This window comes from Rosa chinensis, chromosome 7 (assembly GCF_002994745.2).
Source record: "Rosa chinensis cultivar Old Blush chromosome 7, RchiOBHm-V2, whole genome shotgun sequence".
Taxonomy (NCBI): Eukaryota; Viridiplantae; Streptophyta; class Magnoliopsida; order Rosales; family Rosaceae; genus Rosa; species Rosa chinensis.
This window is the reverse complement of record NC_037094.1, coordinates 31,599,961-31,605,960: the sequence shown is the minus strand read 5'-3', so window position 1 is coordinate 31,605,960 and position 6,000 is coordinate 31,599,961.

The following is a 6,000-nucleotide window of genomic DNA, read 5'->3' as shown; positions in this document are numbered from 1 at the left end:
CTTCCCGAAAATCATTTCCCAACTCAATAACTCATGAATGACTATCTCAAAAATCTACTAAAAGCCCTCGGGAAGGAATTTCAATACTAATCTCGTAATCCATAAATAAATCTCGATAAACTAAATCTCAAATATTCAAAACATAATTAAATCTCAATTGGAAGAAAATAATAATAATACTGCATGCGGAATTAATTTAAAAACAAATGTCCACTCACAATACTGTTTAGGCGACCATGCATACGAGTTCCTTCGTCGAGCAATAGCTCGGTACGTCACCCTGTATACAATTATTTTCCGTGAATAACTATTCAACAATTAAATACGATTCTCAAAATCAAATCCTCATAATTACATCTCCACTTCTCCTCGGATGCAACCCAAATTATACCACTAATACCATTTCGTTAATTTAAAGGTTCCAAGGCAGAACCGAGAGATATTCGACGGCCGGATTCTCGTAATTCGATAATCGAAACCCTAAACTTCAAAAATTCATAATTAAATCCAAGCTTCTCCAAAATTCACCAAATTTCATATACAAGCTCTACAATATTTATAGGATTTAATGGGCTAAAAACTGGAATTAAAACACAGCCCAACACGCCTCCACGCGCCACCAACAGTGGAAGCGCGTGGGCCCCACGCGCCGGCGACAACCACCTCAGATGGCAACCAAAATTTGGCAGCACCATCTACTCAACAAACCCAACCTCTTTCTCAACTACAACAAGTTCCAATTTTACCTGGAAGAGCTCCAATTAGGCCGGTGAAATTTTTCCCGAAAACTCCAAGAACCCTAGAAATTGAAATTGTTAATTCGACCTCTACACTGCAAATTGAAATGAAAGACCTTAGGGGAAATGATCTATGTCAAAAACCGAACCTTCGACGCCAATTTGGTGGCCGGAGACTGCCGGAATCGGAAAATATCGACGCTGCCTCAAAAATGCTACAGTGACCGTCATCTTCTTCTCGTTGCTGCACCTTCCACAGTTCATATTAAGCTACGAAACGAACCCAGAAATCAAGAGAAGGAAGAGAGCTTTCCAACGACATCTTACACGTCAAAATCCGTCACCGGATGGAGGAGTTATGGCCGGAAGAAGGTGACGAGGTCGGAGAGGAAGAGAGAGTCGGGGAGAGAGAAAGGAGAGGGCTCGGTAAGTTTCCGAAAATGGAAACTTACCACAGTAACTCGTCCTATTTATAGAAACTTACCATGAACAGTAACTTTACCATTTCGCTTATAACTTTTGCATACGAACTCCGATTTTTACGTACCACATATACACGCGCTCGGTTTAACGTCCTCTACAATTTTCATGAAGGAAATTTTCTCAAATTTTGACCGGAACAAAAAGTCAACTTTTAGGATCCCCTAAAAGCATTGAAACGACAGTAAAAGTGAAAGTAAAAGTTGTTTACCGTCCAAATGACTAGTAAACCGGTGAATTCGGGTTCGGGACGTCACACCGCATGTCTGCATGATTAATTAACATTGTTGTGAAACATGTGAGGATACTATGCAGTCATTGAATGAACTAGAAGCTCACAAATGGCATTAGGAAACTTTGTGAAAATATCTGGGTTGTGATTACTACCGCTAACCTTTGTGACTTTAGAGGCCTCAGGGGAATGGAATTTCGAGGCTAAAAAAAATACTCAAATCAATTTAATATTAAGATTTCACAATATCACTGAAATATGACTCGTCTTGCATTTTTAGATCTAAATATGCTAATCAAAATTACATAATCAAGTTTTTCAACAATATATTTTTCAATTGATATCATAGTCTACCACTCAATCTCTCTTGTGACGTAATAGACCAAAGGTAAGATTTAATCAATTTCAACTTACAAATTGTGCGACAAAGCCTCTTATCCAAGAGTCAATCCAAGTACCCAAGTTAAATTAATATTTTCATTGTTTTCTTTTTAAGATTTCTATATAAATTTTTTACCGTCTTGATCTTGTTGAATGAATAAATGCTAGCTTTTACCGCAAGGCACATTTTTGTTATGCTTTTTAAGTTTTTCTACGTCTTTTTCTTCTTATTTTTTTTTCTTTTGGGCTGGTCACGTGGGCTGCTCCCTACAGCACATGTTTAGCTTTTCCTTTTCTAACTTACTAGCCCCTTAACATGTGCTCCGCACATGTCAATTGGCTTTTATTTTTTTATTTTCTTAAATTAAAAAGTTAGAGCAATTTCTCTCCTAATTTTAGGAAAACTTCTCCTTTTTTCATGGGAGGTATTGCAAATTTTTCAAATATGATATAGTGTATTGACTATCTTATCCTCATATAGAAATAATTTATTTATAATATTTATATTATGTGGGGGAATATATGGTAGTTTAAAATTTTAACCATTCCATGAAGAATTGGCTTAATTATATAAGATATTTAATTACTTTTTCAGTTTTTTTTTTATACTAAAAGACTATAATTAAATATGGAAGCCACTAGGGCATCCACAGTTTACAATGTCAAACAATAAGGCTGTTGAGGCCTCTGGAGGAACCCTATTGGTCCAAGTGGAGTTCATTACATCATGATACCCTAAATTTGCTAAAGAATCTGCTACAAAATTTACTTCCCTAAAAATATGTTTGAAGCTCACCTATCTAAAGCAAGTAGTTAAAGCCTGGATCTCGTATATAATTTTAAGCAGCCTCCAGGGGGGTTGAATGCGTTTGTTGACTGCGTCAATGACTAATTTGGAGTCCCCTTCAACTTTGATTGTTGTGTACCCTTCGTTACGAGCACAAAGTAGTCCATCTCTTAGTGCAACGGCCTCCACGACTGGTACAATAGTGACACCAGCATTTTTTGTGGCGGCTATCAGGGGTTTGCCATGGTTGTCCCGGATTATGAATCCACCGGCTGCAGAGGTTCTGGTCACAGAGCCATCAAAGTTTAGTTTAACACAATGAGCAGGTGGAGAAGTCCTCTTAATAGTGGTTGGTTGAGTTTGAAGTAAATCTCTCCCTGCTTGCCTGTTATGATTAGGTATGTTATGGAGGACAGCAGCAGAAGCCGCCACCACAGATCGTGGGTTTGTTTGGACATTTCTGAAGATTGTGTCATTTCTCGCTTTCCACATATGCCAACATATGGTAATTAATTTCTCAAAGATTTGACCATCAGAGGAATCGGAAAGCACAAGTTCATGAAAGACTTTTAAAAAACCATCATTCTAATTCAGGGAGGAGGACAAACCTGCCAATCTCCAAACTTCCGTAGCAAAGCTGCAATAACTGAAAAGATGATCTGCTGTTTCATTGTCAGTATGACCAATAGGGCAAGAGTTATCTTGCATTGCACCAAACCTGGTCAATCTGTCTCTCGTTTTTAGTCTACCTCTAAGTAGAAGCCAAGCAAACATTTTTATTTTAGGTGAAACATTTAGCTTCCACATATTGGTTAAGAGGGTTATTTGGCTATGTTTTTCCTTGTGATTAAGCTGAAGCCAAGTAGTTGATTTAATGGTGAAGAGCCCATTGGAGGAAGGTCCCCAGACAAACTCATCATCTTATTCAGATGCAGGAATGGGAACTCCAACAATTTTTTGCACAATATGCTGTTCCAGTAGTTGAGAAAGCTTACCTTTGTTCCAGGTTTTGTTGCTCATGTAGTCCTCCACTGTTTCATCCCAATTGATGAGGGGCTTCTGTTCCTCTGCAACATAAATATGCAGCGGGTGATCAAAAACCCAGTTGAAAGTCCAAAAATTTATTACTTTGCCATTTCCTAGTATCCATCTGATTCCTTTCATAATTAGCTCTCGAGCATCTAAGACCCCTTTCCAAGCAAAAGAGAAGGATTGCTTCTTTCTTGCCTGAAAGAAGGAGGTGTTTCTTAAATACTTTTGTCTCATTAGTAATGATTTTCCAGCCTAATTTAGCAAGAGCTGGATTATTAAAGTAAGCAGAAGGTCCTATGCCTAAACCCCCCAAAGATTTTGGTTGGCAGATTTGTTCCCAAGCTACTAGCTGGCATCTCACATCCGAGCCCCAGAAAAAGGATCTGGCCTGCTTGTCTATAATATATGTTACCTTCTTAGAACACTTAAAACAAGACATGGTGTGATTAGGCATACCTGCAAGATTTAACTTGATTAAAGTGAGTCTACCTTCTCTTGAAAGGGTCCCTTTCTTCCAGCCAGCTAATTTTTGGGAAATTTTCAATAACAGCTCAAGGCCGGCCCTGTTTGGGATAGAAGAGTAACAAATGACATTGTCAAATTATCTCGTGTAGATTAAAGTGGGCTTTTGAGTATAATGCAGACCTAAAGACTATTGTTATCTCAAACCTCCATCAATTGACTTTTGTTACCGAAGAAGTTAAGTTTTTGAATCTAGTACGTACAAACTTACCTAAATTCTAGTCATTTCATATGAAACCCATTCCTTGATTCCTTTTCCTAGTTGGTAACTTGCTACGCAATTTGACACAACATAGAAAACCCCAATTAGTTTTTCAAATCACAAACTCAATCTTTCTTACTTTAAGCTAAATCCCAGTGCAATTAACGTTTTTTCAAAGCTCCAACTCATTGATGCAAAGATTGAACCTTGTAAACCCAATAGATCAATCTGAAATTTGCAAAGCTGAAAATTAAGAGAGGTTCTCTCTCTGCATGAGATTCATTGTGTGAAACAACCAAAGAGAAAAGAGTGAAAAAAAAAATTACCTCTCTCTGTGCGAATCTTCAATTGCATTTAATTTGTATTAAAACCAATTGTTAGCCGAGAGAATATGGTGACAAGTTTTTAGGACCAACATTTCACTACCAAAAAAAAAAAAACTATAAAATTAGACAAGTAATAAGCACTAACCTGAAATATACAGCGGCATTATAAACATATATCTATCTGTCAATTAATTAATATATCTATGTACATTTAATTAAGGGTCCTTGACCCATAGCACCAAAATAGGATAAAGTTAGTCCACTACACTACCAAGAGATTTTTATTTCCATTAACCCAATTTAACAGCTAATGACGATTTTGGGCTCCAAAAAATTAAAAAATATAAATACTCTCTCTCATCATCTTCTCTCTCTCTCTCTCTCTCTCTCTCTCTCTCTCTCTCTCTCTCTCTCTCTCTCTCTCTCTCTCTCTCTCTCTAGGGTATTTGCAGGAGGCTCCGGTGGTGTACAAGGCCGTGTCTAACCCAGGAATCGTCGACAATTTGGAAATTCCAAGCTACCAGTCGTATGTCTATGGCCGGTGCAAACGGCCGGCGTTGATAGGTATGCATATGCCACCGGAAATTAGCGTTGGATTGATGCCCAGATCTAGTCAAAATTGCAGGTTTGGTACTAGCAACAATTACTATTTATCAAAAAGAAGAGAATAGCTGCATTGCACGTTTCTCATCTTTCTTTTTCTTTCTATCTTTCCAATCATACATCAGGTGTAAATATGACAAAAGGACAAGTTGAAATGGATGTATTATTTAATTAATAAGAGTCCATGGTATGTCTAGTTAATTAGTTCTCCTTCAACTGTGTTCACATATCAATTATTATTACCGTCTGCTGGCTAGTGTTTCCAGAATCCTAAAGATACAAGGTTTGGCAGGGTGGGACAGTTTCGAGTCCAGGGGCAATATGGGTATCAAAACTAAAATTTGCTAACTTGAAATTTTGATTATTATTAGTCTTAGATGCAAACAAAGATAAAAGGCAAACCTCAGCTTTTGTTCTTTTTTTTCTTTTTTTTTCCGATGACAAACCCCAACTTTTGGTTGAATACTGTTTTGGACGTTTTGGACTACTGACAGAGAGAAAATGACAACATAAGCCCAGAAGAAAAGAAAAAAGAAAAAAATCAATGGGCAATAAAGGTCTATTGGAGGGCAATAGACGTTTTGAATTGATATAATCTCTTCGTTTTTTTCTTTAATTAAAGTTTTAGTTGTTTAATTTTAGGAAGATTAGTTTCCATTTTAGTAATCGAAACGTCTATTAGGGGGCAATAGACTATT